Source organism: Miscanthus floridulus, chromosome 14, assembly GCF_019320115.1.
Source record: "Miscanthus floridulus cultivar M001 chromosome 14, ASM1932011v1, whole genome shotgun sequence".
In the NCBI taxonomy this organism is placed as follows: Eukaryota; Viridiplantae; Streptophyta; class Magnoliopsida; order Poales; family Poaceae; genus Miscanthus; species Miscanthus floridulus.
In genome coordinates this window covers 74,776,870-74,803,483 of record NC_089593.1, presented here as the reverse complement: position 1 = coordinate 74,803,483, position 26,614 = coordinate 74,776,870, and the positions used below count along the sequence as shown (strand labels likewise).

The following is a 26,614-nucleotide window of genomic DNA, read 5'->3' as shown; positions in this document are numbered from 1 at the left end:
TCCTGATGCTTCTCTCCAGTTCGCCTCCTCCGCTCCATCAGCCTGCCGGCCATGTAGATCCAGCATTGAGTGCCTCCGGTCGTGCGGATCTGACGACGAGCCCGTGGGAGCAACGAGAGTGCATTGTAATCTTAATTTGTTTCAGCATTGTAATTGCTTGTGGCCTATGGCTCATTGTGTAACCAATGTTTGAGACAATATGAATGAATGCAGAAACAAATTGTTCAAGCCTGTCATTTCTCATGTCCAGAAGCATATATGCCTTCAAACTAGGCACCTGAAACTACGTCATCTTGTTCTTTGAATGCACCAGCTTTGTTGTTTTTTTCTTCTGGGATGAGCTGCTTTGGCCGGTTCCTGATCAACGGCCAAGTGAAGTGGATTCAATTTTTGCAGAGGCTTGTCCACCTTGTACATTGACTGTTGCCTTTGCATATGAGCAAGCAGTCCCAGCATTGGTCTCAATAACAACAGAGGCACTACCTCCAGCTGATGCCCTTGCAGATGCTTGAGCACTTGACTTCGCAGATTTGTGAGCACTCTCTCCAAAAGATATCAACCTCCTCTTATGACCAGACTGCAAAATAGCAAAGCCAATTTAGGAAAACATTGATTTGATTGGACTGTGCAGGAAAACATCTCTTACGACTAACCTGTACAAATGATGAACCCTCAGGCATCTTACTCAGACTTGATGAAGTCGCTATAGATTTTCCTTTGGTTTGATTGGACCGTGCAGGTTGAATTGGCAATGGGACTGACTGACTTATTGCATTAGTAGGAGGATTATGTGACCCAGCATGTTCTTGCTGTTATGCAATAGAGACTAGGTTAGTGTCATCAAAACAGTAAGGAATGAATATAGTGCAATAAGAGGGAAATATTAAAATAAGTAAACACCATTTGTTCGGAGCATGTCCTCGAGTTGTGACCATAATTTTTGCAGCGACCACATCTAATTTTAGTACCAACTTTTGATGACTTGGTTCCTGATTTCACTGGTTCTGAAGGGTCCCTTCTCCTATTTCTCTTTGGCCGGCCTGGCATCTTTTTAACTCTAGGAGGCAATGGTTTGGGATTTGGAGAAATAGACCAAGCCGACTCATGCTCCACTGACTGAAGTACATGTTAGTATGTCTTCTTGTATGTCTCAAGTGAGAAGCACATATTTATGTAATTGTTAGGCTCTTCTGATATTTTGAATAGGGCAGCACAAGCATGTTGGCATGGGATGCCAGAGACTTGCCAGTACCTACATGAGCATGTCTGGCTTTGCAAGTCGACTGTGAACCTCCCTTTTTTCTCTCACTTCAAATCCAGCATCACCATTCCACAAGACATGGCAGTATTGTGTCCTATGCCTAATCTTGTTGAATTTCCTAATATGTTTGGACACACAGCCATTGTCCACCTTTCACTGTTACTCTTATTTTCTTGGATCCTGATGTCCTCCAACATAGTAATGATAGGCTTGAACCTTGATTCAATAATCCAGCTATTGAATGATTCACTCATGTTGTTGTCAACTGATTCACAATTTGAACCAAGTCTAAACCAAGCTTGAGACCAATGGACAGGATCTGTTTTCTCCAAATCCAGCCATCCCCGTGGAGTTTTTGCAGCAAGCTTATTCTTGTAATGATTAAACAATTGCTCATTAGGTGCCTTTGCAATCTTCCAAAACCTCTTTTGGTACTCTTGCAGCCTATGTTTCTTTCTCCAGTTGGCATAGATGTGGCGTGCACACATCCTATGCTCAGCCAATGGAAAAAACAGAGATACTATGCTTAGAAGGCCCTGCACAAAATGGATAGAAATGATTTAAAATCACTAATTTAAAATGGACTGAATTTAAATGGACACAAATTTACCTTCTGTTGGTCTGTTATAAACACCCAGCCTGCTGCTCCAGCAAGTATGTTGATATCTTTCTGGAGATGCCCAAGAAACCAATTCCATAAATCTTTATTCTCATATTCCACAACAGCCCATGCAATTGGGTAAATTTGATTATTTGCATCCCTGTCTATAGCTGATAACAACTCACCTTTCAATGGCCCCTTCAGGAAACAACCATCAAGCCCAATTACTCTCCTGCATCCTTCCAAGAATCCTTTTTTACATGTATCAAAACATACATAAAATCTCTGAAACACATGGTCCTCTTCCTCTGGGTCAAGGGCAACATGCACACTAGTTCTAGGATTACTACGCTGCAACTCCAGAGCGTAGTCAAATAACTTTGAGTACTCACCAGTCTGAGTATCCATTATTTTCTTCATTACACATGCCTTTGCTCTCTTAATCATTGTGATTAACACATCCACTCCCATGTCCTCTTGTACTGTCTCCTTCATTGCTCTAGCCTTCCAAGATGGATTAGCCTTGATAGTACTCTCATATTTGTCACATATCCTACTTGTAGACAACCTTTTATTTTTAAGCTCAGGACAACAAGCATGGTTGGGATTATAAGTTACAATCTGAAACCAATCAGTCCTTGAGTTATGGGAAGCATATAGAAGCCAAGGACAACCTTTCCACCTACAAACAGCCCTAATCCTTTTCTTCTCATTCCTCTTGTATTTGATATTTATCTTCATCTTCAGTGCATACCTTTCTATAGCATCCTTCAATTCATCCTTTCCTCTAAAGCACATGTCAACTGCAAACTGTGGAGTTTCAGCAGAACTGTCAAATATTGGGAACCTGCACTTCCTTCTTTTGAAAACACCATCACTGTCCTCATCATATGACGCATCACCATCTGAATCAAAGTATTCAACACCATCTCCACCTTTTAAGACATGATTATTACTGTCCAATGGAATATCTCCACCTTGTATGCCATCCACCTCAATTGGGTTGTCTAATGGAATATCTCCTCTCTTCTTTACTTCTGACATAAAGTCTTTATAGTTGGGTCTTATCTCCCTAACTTCGTCATCTTCATCAGTTGTGAAACCTGTAGCATCACAACCACTCTGATTCTAAATCTTCTTCTTCTTCTTCTACATTCAGACCATCCTGACCATGAGTTGGACCTTCCAACAACATGTTACCACCCTAAACAAATTTGTCCCTATTTTGGACAGTTTGATCCTCAGCAACAGGTTCTACATGATCCAAATCCATGATATTTTCATCTCGAAATAGGGCAAATACATCCTCATCTGCATACTGTGTTCCAGATTCTTCATTCCCACCCATGTCAACTGATTCAATGTATATATCTATAGCTCTAGCAGTTCCCAACTCATTAATCATGTCCAAACATGACTTGCCATCTACAAGTAACCTCATTCCACTATTCAATTCAGCACCATATGGCAACCAATGCATTCTAACAGATCTAGGAAAAGTTGTGTGATCCAACAGGTGTCCTTCAAGTTCTGGGATAGATATCTTGTCCTTCTCTATGTGAGACGCTCCACAATCCCCATTGCAATACAACATCTTTAACCCATCAAGAACAAAGTCCCCATTAAAATGAAATCGAACTTCCAGTACCTCAAATTCAGACATTGTTTTGCAGCCCTACAGATCAACTATATGGTCAAATTCAAACATTCTACAAGAAAATCAAATCCAATCGCAAAATTAGTGAAGTGCCACTTCATCTCACCTGTTGCAGCAATTCCACACTCCTCTTCCTACCTCGTGGCTGTAGATGAGCCGGAGTCCGCCTGCCCAAGGTCGATGGGCGTGCCTCCACCAAGAGAAGGGATGCGCCTCCACCAAGAAAAGGGTGCGCCCACTGCTGTCCTCCCCATGCCAAAACCCTAACCTACCTGTGCAGCCGCCATGGAGAAAAGAAAGACAGGGCGAGGCCGAGAGGAAGGAAAAGAGACGGACAGGAAAACGCCGTGACCGTCCACGCCAGGTAAAGGAATTAGGGAAGGACAGGTTAGACATTTTCCATGTGCAGCTGTCCACGTGTCCAGCAATCATGGAGAATGAACGAGATTGAGTTGTAAATCAGAAGATTAAGGACTAAAGTGGACGTTTTGATAGTTCAGGGGCCAATTTGAGCCTTGCGCGAAAGTTCAGGGGCCAAAATGGCTATTTCGCCAATTGGTGCTGGCCCAGGTCGACCTCATGCTGTACTTACTACTACTAGCTTCTGCCGCTTCTCCCATCTCTCGCCAAGTCTCCTTACCTTCGAGCATCCTCTCCACCTCGCGCATCGTAGGTCTGTCCATTGGGGAGTGCTGTGTGCAAAGGAGCACAATCTGGATCAGCGATTCTACCTCGGCATGTATGCAGTTCTGCTGTATATCTGGATCGATGAGCTTCACCTGGTTTTTCTCCTTTAGTAGTCCCTTGACCTGCACAAATCACGTATACTCGCTGTTATGCCAACCAAAACAGACATTTTATCACAAGGATACGACTAAAAGAAAAATCTCACACAAAATCAAGGTGTTCAATTGAATTGAAAAAAGAAATAGAATATACACCCATATGCTAGTTTAGCTAAGCCCTGCTCCAGTTCAGAAATAATATATTCTTCATTAGACGCTACTGAATGTCTGAATCTCTATTTGCTTATGGATGAAGTGATTAACAGATCTTTTTTTTAATAATAGTATAGAAAACCTAAGCATCCAACCCCAATGCAATATCACTGTATCAATCTACAAAAGAACATGAAGACCTTATTGCAATTTGAACTGAATAAATGGCATTAGTAAATTACCCAGTCAAGTAGCATGACATCCTCATCATGGGCAGGGTGAGCAAGATCAAAGGCACGCTGTCCTGTAATGAGCTCCAAGAGCATAATTCCGTAACTGTACACATCAGTTTTCTCGGAGCATCTTCCTGTTGAAAGATATTCAGGTGCAATGTGCCCGATTGTTCCACGAACCGCAGTAGTTATATCGGTAACTATGTGATCCATCGGTTTGGCCAAACTGAAGCCACCCACCACTGCTTCAAAGTCTTCATCTAATAAAATATTCGATGCAATGACGTCTCGATGGATAATCCTTTGAACACACTGGTCATGTAAATAGGATAGACCGCGAGCAGAACCTAATGCAATCCTTGTCCTCGTTTGCCAATTTAAAGGGGGTTCAGACGGTTGCCGTTCTACAGAAAATAAACCAAAGCAATAAATATTTCGGAGTTGGAAATGTTGTTAAGAAAGTAGAACAAGCTGGAATAGAAACAGCAATGAAAAGGCTGTATGACTGGAGTAAACAAGATAGAGTACCTCTTAAACGTGATGCAACACTTCCATTAGCCATATATGGATATACAAGCACCCTTTCTGTGTGTAATACAGAATCCAAGAAGACACAATAGATTTCTGTGTGCAGCCATACTAATAAGCTCAACTTCTGTTTGAAACTGTAGTTCCGAACGAGGTGTCCGCTCCTCCTTCATTCTCTTAACAGCGATTAAAGTTCCATCTGGCAGCCGTCCTTTGTAGACTTTGCCAAATCCACCACTTCCAAGAAAGTTCTTATTGCTGAAGCCATCTGTTGCCACTCGTAGTTCTTTTAACGAAAATCTTTTAAGCTGGCCAAGCTCGGCTGCCACAAGTAGTTTGTGGTCCTCTGTGGTTTGTTGTCGACACCATGCAAAACATATTGCAGGAATAGCAAACAGAAAGGCAGCACCAGCAGCCACTCCATCAGCAGCAGCTCCAATACAAGAGGAACACCTTCCTGCATGAAGTAACAAATCAGCACCAAACTCATAGAAGGAAAAAAAGATGAGGAAGTAGGTACTGAATTACTAGCTTCACACAAGATTCTTATAGTCCCAGTGAGCTACAGGTCATGTATTTCTTATATAATCCCACATTAGTAGGTTAACATCATAGACTCAATCACACCATAATAATCTTCGCGCCAGGGCAGCTGGCAGGACGGAAGCAGGGGAGAGGACAGCTCAGCTTCACTAGTGAAACCGTTTTTTTTTTTTTTGGGGGGGGGGGGGGGGGGGGGTTCAGCTCTACGAACAACTTTCTCGGTGAAGCTAAAGCTGTTTTGTAGATCCATTTGGCAAAACAGCTGCATATGGTAAACCAATAGAGCAAAATGACTATAATGCCCTATACTTTTTTTTCCTTCTTTTTTTCCTCATCTCCTTCTCACGGTCACGGATCTCTTGTTTGTTTCCTCCACTCGTCTTCTGACAGGTAACGCGCGAGCAGCGCATCTCGGCCTTCTTCAGTTCTTCTTCACGAACAAGCTCGCGCGCCATAGCCTTCTTCTCCACACGGTCGCTCGCATGCTCTGGCAGCCGAGCCACTCGTGCCTCGGCGGCCGCACTTGCTCGTCCGTGTCCCTGCGCGGTGGCTGCGCCCTCCCGTGCCCTAGCGACGATAGCCGCGCACCCCCTGCCCCAGCGACGACAGCCGCGCCCCTCGTGCCCAGCGGCCGAGCCCAGTGGCTGCGCCGCTTGCGCCCAGCAGCCGAGCCTAGGTGCCCGTGCTGCTCACGCTCGGCGGCTGTGCCCGCGCGTGGCCCCGATGATGACTGCTGCGCCACTCACGCCCAGTGGCTGAGCCCCAATGGCCACGCTGCTCGCGCCCGCTCCTGCCCTGGCGACGACGGCCGCGCCGCTCACGCCCAGCGGCTGAGCCCCATCGGCCTCACCGCTCGTACCCTAGCCACACCCCGCGCATGCGCCGCAAAGGGGCAAATTTGGATTCCTCATGCAGTGGGGTCCACTTGTGTAAGCTACTTTTTTCAACTTCATCCCACCTCATTCCTTTGTGAGAGCAGAAAAAAAGGAGATTCACCCAAGCTGTTTTTCAGAAAAGGTGTTTGGCAAAAAAATAGCTCATGAAGTTGTTAGTGAAGCTGTGCCAAACAGGGCCGAAAAGACAGCTATGGATGGCCACAGCCACGTCTGAGTACACAAGGGCTAGCAGTGTGGAGGCATGAAAGCTAGCGGAAGGGGGGAACCCTTAGAGAATCTCCTGGGCTCCTACTCTACTTTTAAGGGCCAATGGCAAAAAACTCACTCCACCAGGCCCCCTACTCATGCCCCTAGAAAAGGGAGGCCGTCAAATCCATCCCAAGCCCCTTCTCCCACAAGTGGAGTAGAGGCCCCTTCTGTGTCATTTGTTCAGTTTTCCCACGTGCACCGAACATCGGCCTCACGCGCTGCTCGTCTGCGCACCCTCCCATCCTCCCTGCGCCTGCCCCCCTCCCCACCCCACACCCCCAGGAGCACTGGATCCGGCTGCCCATGCAGCATATCTACCACCTCCCAGTGGCGCTCCAGCTTCCGCCCTCTCCTAGCACTGCAGCAACTGAGATTGGCGTTGATGCTATTAGATAGAGGGAATTAAATTGGGTGGACCTTGGGTGCACCCAATTCATGTGCACCCCCATGGTAGATGATCGACACGTGGCAGAACAGGATCACATGGACACCAGGCAGCATGCGTGGAGGCTAAATTTAGAAAGCCAAGGACAACATGCAGGGACTCAGGTGTTGCAGATTTTGCTAGACGTAGGATTTGGTCACATGTACATGTGTCAACAATCCACCATGGGAGTGCACAGGAACTGGGTGCACCCAAGGTCCACCCAATTTAAGCCTCTATGCCTGCGCCAGGTTCTTCTTGCTGGGCCTGTGTGCCCCTGTTGGGCCTAGCACCCAAATGGCTAGGATATACAGATTGATCTTGATTAGGCAAGAATCACCGTTGATTGGTTCTGTTTCTATAAACCTAGGTCTTCCTTGCCTATATATGTGTACCATCATATTCTCCATAATCAATCTACTATTTGTAGCCTAATCAATCTTACAGATGCACTATCCAAATATGTTTCATGGACAATTTAAGAAAAATAAGTGTTGATGCACTATCAAGACAAAGCTGCAACTTGACGGTTAGTAACTAGTAAGATAGATAGGCTCTAAAGTCTTCCTAACTTAATGGCCGTGACGGCTTTAACCTAGCTGTGCAGACGGTTACTAGTACCACACACATGAACAATACCCAAGCAAATGTTTAACAGATATTAGACAGCGGACAGGCTGGCACGTCGAGGATTGCCTCACCAGCCACACTATCCGCTATCCGACCAAGAGGAGGAAGACATTGAGCACCTCCTTTCAACTTGCGTCTTCTCCCACCAGTTTGTTCGCTGCCCTCGTCAAGTTCGGCCTGCAAGCAATGGCACCAGGTCCACAGGATGACTCCTTCCAAAGATGGTGGCACAAGGAAACATGAAAGGCTCCAAAGGCGGTGCGAAAGGGCCTCAATTCCCTGGTGATCCTCCTAGCGTGGACCCTGTGGAAACATAGAAAGCGGTGTGTGTTTGATGGAGTGACACCGTCGGTCTCGATAGTGCTCCAGGAGGCAAGCGAGCAGACACATCTCTGGACTTTGGCGGGAGCGAAGGCCCTGCGTGAGCTGCTAGAGCAAGCTGGATAGGCAGTCGGCTTGTAGGGGCTGTATAGAATGTTTAACGGGCGCGTTCATGCAAAAATACTAACCCCAGCCGTGCAATCGGCTTTGTAATCAGACCTTTTTTTCTATTTATCAATGAAACGCCACGCAGCTCTCCTGTTCCTTCGAGAAAAAAAGCAAACGTTTAACCTGTTGGGCCCTTCATTCCTGGCCCTGGCCCATAACATAGGATAAATCGTATTGCACTCAAAGGTTTACATAAACATAATAGTCAAGGATCCGAACAAATTACCTAGTGATTGCACAGAAACTGTATAGTTTTTTGGAGGAGGTGGAGGAAAGGGGCTAGCACCAGGAGTAGGTTCTGTGGCACTGTGCCCACATAAGTTAGGGTTATTCGCAGATCTGCAAAAATAGACAAGTGTGAATAGCAGAAGCTTCAATGCTGAAAAATCGACGAATTCAGCTTTACCTGATGGTAGTGGATAATGAAAATGAACCAGCTTCTCCAGACAAATTGTTATTTGGCAGATCCCTATAATTCAGTAAAAACATTTAATTTGCATTGAACAATTGCAAATGAATATTAAGGATAGCACCTCTATTCACTGAGGGCTCTAGGCTCTAATACATACATGTACATGGGTGTTGAATATGCACCAAAGGCCATACTACCATGGGAAAATATCCTAATCAATATACTCTAACCACACCCCCCCCCCCCCAAGCCGACAACTAGACTTTAGCACTGGAAAGAGAAACTGTTGTCGACTTTCTAATTTCTAATTTCCCATGCAATGATGGAACCACCAAGAATGTAGGAAGAAAAAGATTGATGATTAAAGGAATCACTACCGTAGATTGCATCATAGTATGCTTGAAGCTATGCCTAGATAGCATCAGCAAAAAGTAGTCCTACGAACATGCATGTAATAAAACATGAAGAAGATGAGTATTATAGATCAGAGTAGGAGCAGAAACAAACTTTGAATATGCATTGGATAAGAAATGTAAGCATAAGTGACGCCAAGATAGACAAGATTCCCAACAAGATAATACAGCACATGAATTGAGGAAGATCACCATCAGTGGGGTTCAAGATGGTATTGGTAGTGCACTTGTCAATGAGAGAAGCACGATCATGATATCACGTGTATATTTCTCCTAAGATAGGTACAAGCCCTTGACAATAAAAGAAACCACAATCCTTCATACAAAATGCTCACACTGAGGCATGCTACACAAGGGCAATATAATAATAGTCATCGGTGATGATGATTACTTCATTACCATAAAGGACAAGAAGACTACTATGAGTAAAAACCACAAGATCACGAGTGCTGGCGGAAAAACTAGCATCAACAAAGCGCTAAAACAATATTCAAGAAGCTACCTTAAGCCCATAAAGAGGGACAAAATGATGACCATGCCCTTCAAAACAAAATACCCTAGTGGTTGCAGGTCAACATCCTCACACAATTCACCATTAAGAAAAAACATTTTTTCACATCAACGCCATAGCCAAAAGAATGGCTATACACTGGCCATAGAAAGAAGAGTATGAATCATGGTGGTGTGAGCCACATCATATTCGCAACCAAACTCTTGTGAAAAATTTTCAAGCCATAAAACAAGCCTTACGATGCCCAAGATATGGCGGGTCATAACCTTATAGACCCACTTGTTCATGGTAGGAGGAACACATCAAAAAAGAGGAACAACATCCCATGTGTCAATGCGCTCAAGGGAAGCAAGCACCTCCACATTGTGTGTTGCCATTCCAAATGAATATTGGCACCATGATAAGAGCTCAGCTAGGGAAAACGGAACCAGCAAAGCCAAAGTGCTCAAGTGACCAAATCAACAGATAATAGTTAAGGGCACATCCAGGTAGCTCAGGAATAGGTTCTTATAACAAAGGTGTCTCGCCAGAAGATAAACGGGGCATTAGAAGAATATGGATATGGATCATCAACATAATCACCTTCGAACGACACATCGACATGCATTATAGGTGGTCGGTAATGAAGAATAGTAGCAAGAGGCACCTCATATGAGAGTTCTACAAGTACGGAGGACTCAATAGAAGAAGGCACATTGGTAGAAGAAACCATAGGAAGAAGACCCAATGAAGGTGTCAAATGCACGGATGCCAAAGTAAACAACACTAAATATGGAAAAAGCATAAGAGTTTCGAGAAGTTAGAAAAGTGAATTGACTGGAGCATCAAAAGAAAGGTGATGATAGTGGAGATGAGAGTCATTAGAACAATGATACCTCTTAGCAAGTCTTTTGGCCAGCCCCTCAATTATGTACACAATGTAAGGAGCATAGAGGAGACTCTTTCTTGGGTCATTTGCAGCAATGGTTGTGCATGAGGATTGAGGAGCCATCCTAGCAAAGAGAATTGGGGATGTGGATAGGATAGATGTAGACTCTCCAATTTTTAGATTGGCTATGTCACAAAAAACTGGTTGAGATAAACACAATAAACCTTATGTTGTTCTCTTGTTTCAGTCCATGTGGACTAGTACTAAAAGGATGTATCCAATGATGTACTTTAATATAATAAAACCAGTATTTGAACTTTGGTATGACTGATTGCAATTGAAAAATGTATAGACGTGCTAGCCAAGATATCTTGGGACTATCGCACTTGTGCAATGGTCATGGATTTCTGTCAAGGAAATCAAGGTCAGTTTCAGTTGACCTCCTAACCGACTGAAAAAACGTAAGACTCTTAACTCAAGACCAGGACTAGACTGACCAACTACTAAATGACTTTGTCAAACAATTAGAGGCTCGATACTAACTGATATAAATGATACATAGGATTACAATCAACAATACATGGAGAAATGCAAAGGAAGGAAAATAGGCTCTATATACTTAACATGCTTATCAAAGAGGATTCTAATGCCAAGGAAGTCTTAATGACAAAAAAAAGTTAGCAACGGTCCAAAATTCTAAGATGGGATGAAATAAGTGTATGAAGTGTTTATTCACAATCAAGAGGGGGACTGTAGGTTCAATCCCTATGGATTGGAAGGAAAAAATAAACTAATAACCCTTGCTAGTCCAAGGGGATTTGGTCAAACCCCTCTCTACCTAAGCACGGGCATAAAGGTTATAGGAGTTAGTGGGAGATATTGAAGAATAAAAAGATAAGAAGCCTTATGTTCTCTTTACTTGTGACAAATACATACCTAGTGTCACCTTGCCTGCTTGTGGCTTCCCCTGAGCCTATTTCTTGAATTTCTTGTTGATTATCCGAGGACTCCAATGACACAGTAATCCTAGTGGCAGCAACCATTTACCACTTAAAACTCATATGGGAAGAATAAAGGGTATGGAAAGAGCAGTCATAAGTGGAGGCTAGAGGAAGAGTCTACACCTGTTATCAGATCTTTTGCTTGTATCTTGCTTTGAACCATTTTCACCAATTCCATATTGTTTATCAGAGCCTTCATTTGTGATCACATCTGGAACTGGATTGTGATTTTCTAGAGTTCCCTGTTTTTCTTTTCGAGCTGCAGGACTCCTTTCTTTTTCACCATAGAAAGTCCAATCCACCAATTTTATGTTGACCCTATGAGGGCTAAAGGCAGCCTCCAATGCAGACTGTGCAGCCATTCTGCTGGATTCATCAGCACCAGTGTTTCCTATTTTTGCAGAGATCTCTTCGAGGCCTGTTAAGTGTTCAAAGCCAGCATCTACTGGGCTGTATTGCACCAACGTGTTAGCATCAAAGCCTAGCTTGAGCCTTCGAACATTGGGCATTGTTCCTTTCATAAAGGAGATGCAAAGTGCAGAACAGATGAACTTGAAGTGTTTGAGAACTGGGAATCCCTCCTTCAAAAAAAGGATCCGTTCTGCTGGCGCAGTCCGGACATACAGCAAGAGAGCAGAGAGAGCAGGCAGTCCTTCAAGGATACCAACATCATCACTCGATAGGCCCATAACTTGAATCTTTAAAATCCCAAGTAGGCGTAGTTTTCCAATCCACTTGGGAAGGGTGGAAAAGATGCAAATCCGCGGGGACAACTCAAGCTTCTGAAGAAGTGCTGGAGGAGAGGACACACTGCTCAATCTATCACAAGAAATAGCATTGCTTGAAGTACTGGCCTCCAGAGTAGCATTACAGGAGGCTGCAGGTGACATAGTTAGAGACTTGAGACTGTTAAGTTTCGAGAAAATTGATCCCAGGCACTGCAACTTCTCCTCAAGATTGTCAGAAGGCATTGTAGAACAAGTGAGACGAAGATCTTGTAAATTGGTTAGCTCTCCTAGGTTGATCACATTGTCTGCTGAATTGCTCCTTAGATCGAAGCACCCTAATGCTTGAAGGGTTGAAGAGATGTCAATTGGCCAATACCATTCGGCAGGTTTGTGTCACTAGGAAGACTGAGGTGCAGCAGGCCTGGTAACTGAACAATATCTGGTGGAACCTCACTTATTCTTGAATCTATTCTTAGTGTCTCCAAATATTGTAGATCTTGCATTTTGGTTTGCAGATCCATACTGACATTACATACTATCTCCAAATATCTCAGTCGAAACAATTGGCAGATAGCAGTAAGGTCGAAACTTTTGTTATCTTGGTCACCCCAAAGATGAAGGATCAGGACACGAAGGAGCCGAAACTCTGCTATAGAAGGCAAAGACTTCAAGAGTCCAAAAAAGACAAGTGACTTAACTTGCAACAGTCTTAATTTTGTGGTCTGTGCTGCATCTTCTGCATCGCCAAATTGGAGAGACAGTCGACGAACCATATCAGCAAGTCTTATATTGACCTGAGAATGGTCGAAGTTTTCTTCTATGGACTTGTACCTAATAACATCAAGTATCGTGTAGTGCACTGTACAGGATAGCGCCTCACCAATGCAATTGATATCTACAGGTTGGATCATTCCCTCATTAACAAGCTCATCAAAATAGGTACTTGCAACTTCCTCCTTGCCTTTCCCTTCTTGCACACAGATAAAACCTTGAGCGATCCACTGCTTTACCAAATCATCTTTCCAGATTATGTGGTCCTCTTTATATATACTAACATATAACATGCAAGCTTTTAAATGACCAGGAAGATTGTTGTAACAAAGGCTAAGTACATGTTTCATCCCTTCAATAGTTGGATCTGTTCTTAAATTTGACCTCAGTGATCTCCTTATGCAGTTACATTGCTCTACCGAGTTATGTTGTCTTGCTAAAAGTCTTGCTGTAGTTATAGTTGCTAGTGGAAAACCACCACATTTTCTTACAATTTCAGATGAAACTTCAAACAGTTGTTCATTGTTTTTAGATTGATTGACAGGAAATCTACTAAAAAATATTTTTTCTGACTCGTTGTCACTGAGAGGTTCCATCTTAAAAATATGCTTAGAGTTACGACCAGAACATATCTGAGCCACAACATCAATTTCTGTTGTAGCAAGTACTCTACTGCAACATGTATCATCCGGCAAAGCACGACGGACAAATATCCCACATTGATGGGGCCCATAAATCATCAATTATAATGAAATACCTGCAAGAAAATTATACTTTTTTAATGGAACAAACACCATCTTCATAAGATCTGATATTAAAATATTGGGAATTACGTGGACCAGATCAAAGTTCAGGGGTTATTTCTGGAAGAGGACTTCCCTTTGGAACTAATCAACATGTCATGTACAGTTCAGGTATATGATATTATTTTCTTGAAGCAATCTTATATGTCCAAATAACATAGAACTGGAGACATATGGTGATCATGAGTTCATGACTGACTTATCTTCACTTTCCCATAAACATATCAAAATTTGTATTCTTAGAATTCAGGCATGCATATATATAAACCTTAAATTTTGGTCACTATCTGTGCTCAAATGGAACTATTATTTGATATGCATCATCGTCATATAGTGTTCAGGCACACATTCCTGTGCCAAGCCAAGGCCCAAGGGTGCCACCACGATGAAAGTTCTTACTGTGCTTTGCCAAGCTGAATAGGTGCTGGACACGGATAGTATAGCATGTCTTGCAGCACCTCCTGTGTTGCCCTTTTTGTGATCATGCCAAAGAGTTGTACAGCATCTGCTCCCGCTTGTTACTTCTCCAACCAGATTTGGTTATCCTCCCTCCCTCCTTGGCAGCAGGACACAATCTTCAGTGATTGATGGTCTCCTCATATCGTTGACGAGATTTCGGTTTCCTGATCTGTATTATGGTTTGGCTCATATGGAGCAAAGAAACAGTTGTATTTTTTGATGGCACAACACCATACACAAAAAAATTGGAGCATGTACGTGATCTGTGAGAAGGCCAATGTCTAATGCAGAGCAGGGGCAAGGGAGTTGCACGCTCTGTTAGGAAGAAGAATATAGTGGTACTCTGAGATGAGGCCTTTTAGGGCATCTTTGTTCGTTCATCCCGCTCTTTTTGTTTTGTGGTGCTGTTTAGTTTGTGTCCTGTATGTGTACGTCTGTCTTTTCATGTTTGTTTCATTGGTATGTACTGGATCTTTTTTTCAGTAACAAGCAACTCTCCTGCCAGTTCGAATAAAAAAATGTCATCATGCATTTGTAGTACCATCCAATGTATCTTATGCTGGCATTAATCACACAATAAACTCACCAAACAAACACGGCAACAAATTAATCAAGGTCCTCGATGGGGAAAACTTCACTGATATATATCCGTAACAGAGATGGATTTGGCCTGGTGATACTTTCTTCTTATTGGAATAGTCTTATCTCTTATTACTTCAATGGAATTGATTTTCTTTTGGAAAAGGAAAATAGAAGTTTCAGTTCCTATATAACTCATGCATCTGAATATAAGCTTTTCTTGTTTGTTTCTTATAAACCAATTCTTTCTTATGATTAGCATCTGCTGGAACTTATATGGGAATCCACTGTTAAAGGAATATGGAATACTTTGGGTAATGTACCCTGGGTTTTTCCTGGTTCTTTATAAAGACTAAATGAGTGACTTCCCAATAGAACGTTTTTTTTAATGAACCCTAAGTAGACTAAATGAGCAACTTCCCAATAGAACATTTTTTAATGAACGCTAAGTATAAATTTTCTAATATGTTCACAGAAACTTACTTCTTATCTTGCAGGTGTACCCTGATGGTACCAGTGAGATTACCGAGCTCTGTATCATTGGGTAACCATTGTCGACGAAAGTATGATGGTGAGAAATCTCCTCATGTCAGGCTTCTTAGATGACCGCACAAAAGCCCGGCAGTCGAATTGCCTTCCGAGTTTGCAGTACAGCTCTTTTGCAAGAGTCGTCTTGCCAACTCCCCCAAGCCCAACAATGGACACTACTCTTAGTTGCCGCTCTCCATCTCCTGTCAACCACTTGCCAAGCTTTTCCATGGAGCTGTCAATACCAACCAGACGCTTGGCCCCCACCCCATACAGTGGTGGAATTGGGGGCTCATCCGAATCAATACTGATTTCTGGGATCTGGAGATTGCCAAGAATGTACCTCTTATGCCGCTGAATCGCCTCCTCCAATCGAGCCCTGAACCGTGCGGTCTCGTGGGAGATCCACCGGCTCCGGCTCAGGCCCTCGCGGAGCCTAGCCACCCTGCCACCACGGAGGTTCTTCTGGGCGGTGGCGGCGGGGTGGAGACCGTGGATGAGCTCGTCGAGGAAGTCGTCAATGTCGTACGACAGCTCGCGCACCTCCTTCAACCAGCACCTGTCCGTCGAGGCCGGGGCCTCCACATCCGACGGCTCCATCAGGAACTTGTCCATCAATCCTGGAGGCGCTCCTTGAGGAGGCGAATCTTGTTCTTCTCCCCATTAGGCAGCCGCATCCCGGAGTCGGCCTCCGGCGACAGCAACTGCTCTAGCTTGGCAGGGAGGGAGCGGGCGATCCCGAGCGAAACACTCACCGGAGCCTCCATTTTCGAGAACACGAAGAGTCCAAGAGTAATGCCAAATCATAGAGGGAATGTATCAAAAAAAAAATACCATCAAAACTTTACTACTCCGTAAAATATCACCGAAACAACGCAACGTCATCTGGATATAGCATTCTGTCACGTTTGGAACAAACGCCGTCGCCTCAGTCAAGCTCCTCCCCTTCTCCTTCCTGAGGCGAGTGCGGCCGATGTCTCTGCTCCAGGTGGGAACGTTGCTGTTGCATTCCAAAACCGTCCGCTCGTCTCGCCAGCACCGTGGTCAGCGACGTTGCTGCTGCTGCTGCCGCCGCCGGCGAGGCTCTGGCCGGTCTCCCCCGAGTTGCCAGTAGCGGTCTGCGCCTCTGCGGTTTCTGGCCAAGGCCGCCCACGAAGCAGTCCATGGAGAAGGAGCGCGTGATGGGCCACTGCACGGCGCCGGTCTTGGTCGGGAACTTGCAGGAGCTCCCGTACCCCACCCTCGGCGCAGCGTCGATGCGCCGCGCATCTACGAGCTACAGGTCGTGGCAGGACGTGTCGTGGTCGTCGCGTGTGAGGTGGACGCCGCCGGTTGCGTCGGTCCGGCAGAGCGGGCAGCTGACGTTGTGGTGGAGCGCGGCAACGGCGTCCGGGTCGAGCCTGCCCGGGAGCTTGGCCTCGTGGTCAGTGAAGAAGACCGCAGAGACGCACTCCAGTGGTGGTCCTCGCGGCGCGCGCGGTGGAACAGGCCGGACCCGCCCCCCGCCGTGGAACCAGCCGTGGACGACGAGGAAATAGTAGCTGATGAGGATGAGGACAGTGTAGGGAGTCACCGGCGGCGGCGTAGGGCCTCGTACCAGGGAGCTCGGAGCTCAAGCCCGGCGCCTGTCCTTGCCTCGAACGCTGGTGACGAGCACTCCAGCGCCGACGCCGTACGCCGCCGGAGCCGCGCTCGCGGCTCACCGAAGCCACCTCCGCCGGAGCTGCGCCGCACCAGCTCGCGATTCCATCCGCAGCAGCCAGACGCCGGAGCTTGCCGCCATGGGCACCAGGGCCTGCCAGTTTCCACGAACGGGCGTGCGGCCTTCTGGATGAAGACGCCTGATCGCCGATGGGCTCCCTCGCGGCCGGACGTGCTTGCGGCAGGAGAGCCCGGCGGCGCTAGTTGCTTTGTGGGTGGAAAGTGCGATTAGCCTCTCCCAGGGGTCCTGAGGCTCCTTTATATAGGCAGGCAATTAGGGTAGCAGCTGGCCTGTTGGGCCACACGCACGCGCCGCCGGAGTTCGTTAGCAGAGCGAGATATCCGGCGCTGGCAGCTTGCGTACTTATCTCCACGTGATAATTATCCTTCGTGATCAAGTTTCAAGAAGGCCAGTTGAGATATTTGCTGGCTGCGTGGACGTGTACATGGCGATTGTATTCCATCCAAACACCGGGATCAACTAGCATCTCGCCTATGCAGCGCATGACATGCGGGCCTAGCAAGATGGAGTGCTATTGAATAATTTGAAGGAACAAGATATATACGCACATATATCTGACTCAACGATTTGCAGCCGATAGACATACATGCTAGCCGTATATACCGAGGGTTTTAGGATATTCCGGCCAGATCACGTACTGATCGAGTCGCGCCAGGCTACACCATCCTGTTGATGTACGCCTTTGCAGAAATATACAAACCATGGACCGGCGTACGCACGCGTCCTACAGCCAGTTTCATACTTATCATGACTGACACCCTACTGAAGACGTTCTCTTTACCGAGAGCCTCTGGGTTTATCGAAGGCTAGATCTCGGACACTCGGCAAAGGAGGTCTTTACCGAGGGCCAGTCCCAGGAGCCCTCGACAAAGCTAGGCCCTCGGCAAAGAAGCCTTTGCTGAGGGCCTGGCCCTCGGCAAAATAAATCTTTGTCGAAGGCTTAGTCCTCGGCAAATTGGCCCTCGGCAAATATGGCCGGATGGGTCACGGCGGCCACTGACGTCAGTCTTTGCCGAGTGTCCGCCGTCAGGCACTCGGCAAAGATTTTTTATTTTTATTTTTAATATTCTTTGCCGAGGGCCATTGGCCAGGCCCTAGGCAAAGACCCCCTTTGCCGAGGGCCAGTCTAGACCCTCGGCAAAGAGTTTTTTTTGTTTTTTTAACCCAGTTTTTTTTTGTGCTATAATACATTATTTAAATCTTAATTTTAAAATTTGGGCCAAATTTGACTTTTTTTATATATTTCCCTAATTTATTTTTTTTCGTTGATTTTTTTTGAATATTTCAAATTTGAACTGCAGGTGGATGGAATAATGCAATTTAGTGATTCAAAAAATGTTATTCATGGTATGTGGTGTATGTTGAGTCCCTATCCACGAACTCGCATCAAATTTTGGGCATCTTCTTCACGTAACATGACGAGGAACTTGTCGGAAAAGTGTTTTTAAATTATATAAAATCCATACGAAGTCCGAAAATCATGAAACTTGTCGATGTGTCATATTATCGCATGTGTAGGCTGTGGTAAAAATTTGAGAAGGTTTCGAGCAAGTTGTGACGTCGGATGCCTAAAATCCAGACATCTCCACATGTGATTCCTACGAGCGAGGTCCCGCGAGCCTCCCTCCGGTTCCGCTTCCTCACAACCGCCCAGTGATTCGGCCTATGGCAAAGAGGTAAGTAACTATAGATGTTATCACAACTACTTCATAAGATATGTTGGAAATCATAAGAGAAACTGATAAATTTTCTTAATCACTTGTGCAGGGCCTGGTTGGTTTTGTCAGGTACTCCAGCACGCACCCCCGCGAGCATCCTTGGTGTTTTTGTGCAGGAAATGGTACCCCGACATTGTGCAATTGTCCGAAGAGCCGGTGGTGCGGGAGCCGGCCTCCAACTGGGACAGGTACGCGCTGGTCACGGATGACACTTACCGCAACCAGCAGGAGCGGGTATTGGCAAAGTTTTGGGTAAGTTTCTCTCGCACAACATTGCTTAATACATCTCATTCATTGCTTAAATGTTTTATTGAAATAATGAATGGATACATCGGTTTTGTATACAGAAAATTTTCAAGGCCGAAGAAGGACTTGAGGCCCAGGCGGATCGGGCGGCTGCCGCAGCTTGTAGGAAGTACGTCACCGAGATGCACCACCATGGGCGCGTCCAAGCCCACATAGACTACTACAGGTCGGTACTTAAGCAGTCCCTCCCCAAGCCTCAAGCAAGACTGATTACGCTGACCCGGGACCAGTACCTTGAGGTAGGTGAATAACATTCATAATGATTCATTTTGATATTAAGTAGGTTCAATTTCATCTTCTTATATGTCAAATACTTGATGACTTGTAGGTGATTCCTTGGTGGTGCCGATCGTATCCCGAGTGCTGGGCCATGATCGTGGACAAGTGGTTATCATAGGACTTTGTTGGCACGCACGAGAGGTAGCAGGAACAACGTCTAATGAGGCAAGGTCCAACTCATCATCAAGGCAGCCGCAGCCTCCCTGGATACAAACAAGCATACGTAAGTGATTTCTTTCATTTATTTTGATGCTCAATTCTGCTTGATTTCTCATCATCTTCTCGTCTTTCTCGCAGGAGGCTGCGCACCCGGGCGAGGAGGTCTCGGAGTTCTCTGCGTGGGCTATGTCCCACATGGACAGGGTGTCGTCCTCTGTCTCCTTCGACCCGGCTACCCCACCCCAGGTGTACTCTGACCCGAACGTATACACTAAAGTCCAAGAGTACACGTCCTCGGTAAGGGAGATCTATGGGGAAGATTACAATGTGCGCACTGAGCCCATTGATGCAGAGACGATCATGAAGCTCGGAGGAGGCAAGAAGCAAGGGCGGTTGTGGATTGCAGACGGCGCCATCGACTCCACCATTGTTCCCTCCCTCGACGTTATCCGAGCACAGAGCACGAGCTCCAGCCAGCCCATACGCTCACGGCCTTCTCCAGCACTACAGTAGGTCCAGGCACTCCAGGTAATTCCTGTTTTACTCGTCGTACGTTGATATTTACACACCTAAATTAGGTTTGCATTACTGATACATTGGAGTAAAATATTACAGGCCGAGCTGCAAGAAACAAAAAGGCAAAGTCAAGAGCAGAACGTGGAACTGACCGCACAGCTACAGGCTCAGCAGGTCGCGTTCGAGGCCACGCAGAAGCAGATGGCGGAGATGATGGTGATCGTGCAAAGTCTTAGGCAAGCATCGGGTGTACCTGTGCAGTTTTCAGCGCCTCCACCTCCTACTCTTGCAGCTACTCCTGTAAGTATGAAAGTTCACTTTTCGCTTGTACTTTGCATGTATGTCGACCTTCGTGCCGTTGTGGATGTCGGCGTTCGTGCCGTTGTGAATGTCGGCGTTCGTGCCGTTGTTTCTTGCAGGTTTTGGAAACCTCCCCGTGCATGGGAGGTGCTGCCGAAATTTTCAATTGAGTCTAATCTTTTTGTATTCCTAGATTACTAGATGCAATCTCTAAGTTCCAAAACTGTTTTTCTGGATTACTCACACATGCAATCTCTGCTCCTTTGTGCAGCCTCCGTCTACGGGTTCCAATCAATTTGGTAGTGCATCACCGGGTGATCCCGCCTTTCCTTCACCACCGTCTCATAGGCTACCTTGATGAGGACTAGTGCTAGGTGATGTGGTTGGACTTTATTGTAATATTTATGGTTTATGGTTCTGACTTGTGCTTGGATTTTATGAACTTGTCGTAATAAACATGTGAATGATGATGAACATGTGACTTGTCGTTGTAATATATTGTGATTTGTGGTTCACAATTATGGTTGTGATATATTGTGAGAAAATAGGTTCTGTGTGATATATATATGTGATGATTGATATATATATATATATATATATATATATATATATATATATATATATATATATATATATATATATATATATATATATATATATATATGAAATGCTTGTGTCGATGGAATGCAAAAAACAAAAAAAAAATTCTGCCTCTTTGCCGAGGGCAATGACCAAGGCCCTCGGCAATGAAGGGTCGACCCTCGGCAAAGATTTTTTAAAAAAAATAAAATTTATGCAACATTTCTTTGCCGAGGGCCATGGTTGAAGGCCCTCGGCAAAGATTTTTCAAAAAAAAAATTCTTTGCCGAGGGCCGTCCCATTGCCCTCGGCAAAGATTTTTTGGAAAAATTTTGCACATTTCTTTGACGAGGGCCATGGTTGGCAGCCCTCGGCAAAGATTTTTTTAAAAAAAAGAATAATTCTTTGTCGTGGGCCCCCGGAGACGGCCCTTGGCAAAGACTCCGTCCCAGACGCCGGCGCCGTGACGACTGCTTTTCTTTGCCGAGTGCCGCTCCAGCCCTCGGCAAAGGCTTTGTTGAGTGCCCGATAAAGGGTTCTCAGCAAAGACCCTCTTCGCCGACTCAAAATTCCTCGAGAGCTCTTTACCGAGGGCCGCCCTCGGTAAAGCCTTTGCTGAGGGTTAATGGCCCTCGGCAAAGAGGCCGTCTGGCACCTGCTAGCTATTTTCCATTTACACGTCGAGGCGCATTTACGCGCATGCATGGCACTGTGCTACGTATAAGCCGGTGCAAATGGTTGCTAGCTTCTTTGATTGAACGTATACATACTTGTTAGCTTGCTAGCTCCTTTGCCTGCACGTCGAGGTGCACTTGTTAGCTTGAACGTATACATACGCGCATGCATGGCACTGTGCTACGTATAAGCAGGGTGGCAGCCGGGGGCACTGGCAGCCCTGGTGCCCATGGCGGCAAGCTCCGGCGTCTGGCTGCTACGGGCGGAATCGCGAGCTGGTGCGGCGTAGCTCCGGCGGAGGTGGCTTCGGTGAGCCGCGAGCGTGGCTCCGGCGGCGTACGGCGTCGGCGCTGGAGTGCTCGTCAGCAGCGTCCGAGGCGACGACCACGACGCGTCCTGCCGTGACCTGTAGCTCGGCGATGCGCGGCGCATCGACGCCGCGCCGAGGGTGGGGTACGGGAGCTCCTGCAAGTTCCCGACCAAGATCGGCGTCGTGCAGTGGCCCATCACGCGCTCCTTCTCCATGGACTGCTTCGTGGGCGGCCTTGGCCAGAAACCGCAGAGGCGCAGACCAAGGAGCCTACTGGCAACTCGGGGGAGACCGGCCAGAGCCTCGCCGGCGATGGCAGCAGCAGCAGCAACGTCGCTGACCACGGTGCTGGCGAGACAAGCGGCCGGTTTTGGAATGCAGCAGCAACGTCGCTGACCACGGTCCACCTAGAGCAGAGACAGCGGCCGCACTCGCCTTAGGAAGGAGAAGGGGAGGAGCTTGACGGAGGCGACGGCGTTTGTTCCAAACGTGACAGAATGCTATATCTAGGTGACGTTGCGCTGTTTCAGTGGTATTTTACGGAGCGGCAAAGTTTTGATGATATTTTTCGGATACGGTGATCTTTCAATGCTATGAGACCAATTTTCCCAATCATAGAAGACGGACTATCTGACCGCAGCGTACATCATGTTCGCTTGGCTGAAATCTGATGTGGCTGGTTTTTTTCCCAGAGAAAACGCTGTAGCTGGCTGATAATCTCAAACGAACAGGCTCTTAGTCGGTACTGAAAAGATATCACTGGTAAAGGCTGCTCTCTCCGGGAAAAAAAATCCTATAGATCGATGAATAGTTAAATGAGCAGGTCCACCAACTTTAAAAATATATTTATATCTATATATCTTATAAAGCTAATCTTTATTATAAGTTTTTTTTAACGGTCACCGGGGGATTGAATCTCCACCTGAATATATATTGACATATCATCAACAGCCTTGTTTTTAAGAAAAATAAGACAAAACCCTTTCGTCCAAATAATTTTGGAAGACCAGACTAAAACCAATCCTCATTATAAGTTACTTCCACTAACTTTTAACCTCTTAATATAACTAGTTTTTGATAAGAATGGATGTAAAAACATGTAGATAATTTAATGCATATATACAACAGCTTTATCTTTAAAAGAGTTTCACAGCAACACGCGAGTTATTATCCTTCTAGTTTCTAGATTCATAGACTTATTAAATGGTGCACCCACATGATCGGTATGATCCAGAAATAGACAAGCAATACATCGTTTAACAAGTTTAGCACCTATAGTGCACCGTTTGGCACAAATCTTTTCCCGATCAACTTCATATACCACTAAAATAAACAATAGACCAAAAGTGCAGGAAGATAAGATGCTTCTTAATTATACATGTACCCCCTCCGTTCCAAAAGAATGCAATTCTGAAATAATATCATATTTTAGTGTCATATCAAGTTTGACCAATTATAAATAAAAAATATAAATATTTATAATATCAAATAAACACCATTAGATTAATTACGAAATCTATTTTTTATAATAAATTAATATGTAGTCATAAATGTGAATATTATTTATTAAAAACTTGGTTAAACATGAAGCACTTTAACCGGCATGCAACATATAGTTGCAACCTTTTAGAGCAAGGTTAATAATACAGTCGGCTTGCTGGCTGTAAGGTTCTTTGCAGCCTTCTCTCAGCCAGCCCATGCAATAGTTAGCTCTTCATTATTAATATATGGTCCACTTATCTCTCTCACAGATTTTTTTGGTTCAAGTCAACTGTGAGCTTACGGCCTGCTTCTCCTCTTTCTCCTTCCCTCTCTTCTCCACCTAAGCATTCTGTGGCAGAACCTTCTAAAAAATCGGATCCACGTGCACCTATCGTTGTCTTGACAGACCTCTGATAACGTATACGAGTTCCCAACAACTTAACAGATCTGTCGGGTGTCCTCGGGAAACCCGAATCATCCACGAATCTTTTTCGAACAGGATCCCAATCACAGACATTGCAAATTACAACAGTTTATTCAAATATATACATCAGAGTAAAATATAGCGGAAGTCTTAAGATACATAGTTTACAAACCAGTTGTTTCAAACTTACAAAACCATAAGTGTCATACAACCATAGTAGCGGGATAAAATTATATTAACATTATTTATTTCACACAAACTAGTGCCTTGTCCAAAGGCCATTCATCATTCCTCATCGTCATCGATTTCAAACACTGTCATGCAGTAGGGACCAAAACAAGCCTGCACATGCGACTCACCTGCAACAAGGGTTAACAAACCCTGAGTACAAAAGTACTCAACAAGACTGACCCGACGAAAAAGGGCGAAGGTCTTAGGGATGCAGGTGTTGGGTCAAGGTAAGGATGTAACAAGATTCAAAAGTTCTTCGCCAAAAGCTTACTATTCTTGATCCTATTTTCAAGTTTTACCCCTAAGTACTTTAGTTTATTATCTCAAACTAAGTGTTCATATCCCATATTCCAATCCTTTTCATTCCATTCCTTTTTCTCATGTTTTAGTAATTCACCAGTCCTGCATTGCTTCTGTAATGAATCGAGTCTCCATATCCATAGAGCACCGGCAATTCGAATTGATTCAAGTCCCAGCTGAGGATTCCTTATCACACGACATATGTAGAACTTAAGCTTGCATATATCAACCTCGCTACCGGATCCTCCCATACTAAGCCGTCTCCACGCCACCCAAGAGCACAGCACACCTCAAATCCGGCCACATTCCAGCCACGAGGGTACACGCTACTCCTGCCATCTCTCCACTCCTAGTGTGTGGGCATTCGTCTTAGTATCGGATTAGCCGAAGTAGGCTTACCGGAGTATGTGACCAGTACTACAAAGTGTCTCGTTCAGAAGATCCATAATGAGTGGCCTTTAAGCGACATAGTCAGCAATATTACCCAACAGTCAAGATAAGTCACCCAACTAGTCTCTAGTTCATTCTATCTTCTTTCTTTCTTTGGCCAGTATGCCATCTTTGATTGTATCGAAACTTTTACTTTGAAAGCCTACCATAAAGCATACTATGCATTCTACGCCTTTGTAAATGAAATCATCTTCAAGGATGGTAAACAATTAATAAGGTAGGCAATGCATCAAGTAGGTAACATTTGAATTAATCAACTTAATGCAATAGGTAACATAGGTGATAAACTTTTCAAAGTAAACAAGGTAATGGTTTAATGCATAAACCGGGGCTTGCCTTCGTTGACGATCTCGGGTTCCGGATCAGTACCATGAATATCAAATCCCGAGGCAACCGGGGATCCTTCCACAACTTGTTCAACTAGGATCGGTTCACTCTCGGATTCTATACGAAATAATGACATATGCTTCAACATGATGATAATGTAAACATGATGCTTTCATGGTACATGAAATATAACAACACCTCGAATACAACTGTCCTTCACAGTACAGTTGCAAGCCAACAAAACCAACTTGTAATTCTACCATCAAGGACCACACAAGTGACTTGACCAAGTTGACCTTGAAACCCTACTGGTCACAAAACATGACTAAAACAAGATCAAACACTAATCTAACACTTAGGGTTTGCTTATATTTATTTTTGAATTAATTTGGAAATAAGCCCAAAAATGAACTTGTTCCAAATGACCTCAAAATTTTATGTAAGCTTCCTCATGACAAATTAGTGTACCAAAACAAATTTCATAATTTTTGGAGTTATACGGTGGCCTACAAAAATCATGGAAATTACTTTTATCAATTAATTGACTGAATTATTAAACATTAAAAATTTATTCAAATTTCAAGTTTCGTATTTTTAAACCATAATAGAACATGTAAAGAAGCTACACATAAATTTTTAGAATTTTTAGAGCTATAATTATTTTACTATAAATTTCCAAAGTTACTGCACTATTCACAATTCAGAAAATATCAAAACCTCACTGTTCTCTCTCTCACTGACGACCCGACCCCGCTGTCAGTGACACAGACAAGGCACACGACGGCGCTGCCATCATCGGTCGGCCAAAACACGCCGGCGGTGATGCTCCAACGAGGCAGACCGCACCAGCTGATCGGTGGTGGAGCAGATCAGAGGGGAAAAAGGAGGGCGACGACGGCGGCGGTGCTCCTATTTTTAGCAGAGAAGGATGCGTCTGGCGTCGACAGCTCACGGACGAGCTCGCCACGGAGGCAACGGCGTGTCACCGCACGAGAAAGCGGTGAAAATCATCAGCGGCGGTAGCTGCGTGGCGCCGGCGGCAAACAGGGAGGTGGCGCTCGGCTTGGTTTTGATTTTTGAAGTATTTACAGAATTGCCACTGTGTTTATTTTGCAAATTACTCACAAATTTTCTAAAGAAGTTGAAAATCTCCAAAAATGAAAGTTGCTCAACTTTTCAAACTCTACAACTTTGTTTTAATGAACATTTTCAAATTCTAGCTCCATTTTGAAATTTGAATTTGGGGTGCATTTGAGCATTTAAATCATTTCAAAATTACTCCAAAATTTATATGTAAACTTTAACAACTTTGA

General features: G+C 44.9%; 2 pseudogenes; both read right to left on the bottom strand.

Annotated features, from left to right (window-relative positions):
- Window positions 1-27: 27 nt before the first annotated feature.
- On the bottom strand, window positions 28-16,289 carry LOC136504841 (disease resistance protein RGA5-like; annotated as a pseudogene).
- Window positions 16,290-16,454: 165 nt separating this feature from the next.
- LOC136503760 (uncharacterized) lies at window positions 16,455-17,305 on the bottom strand (annotated as a pseudogene).
- Window positions 17,306-26,614: the final 9,309 nt, after the last annotated feature.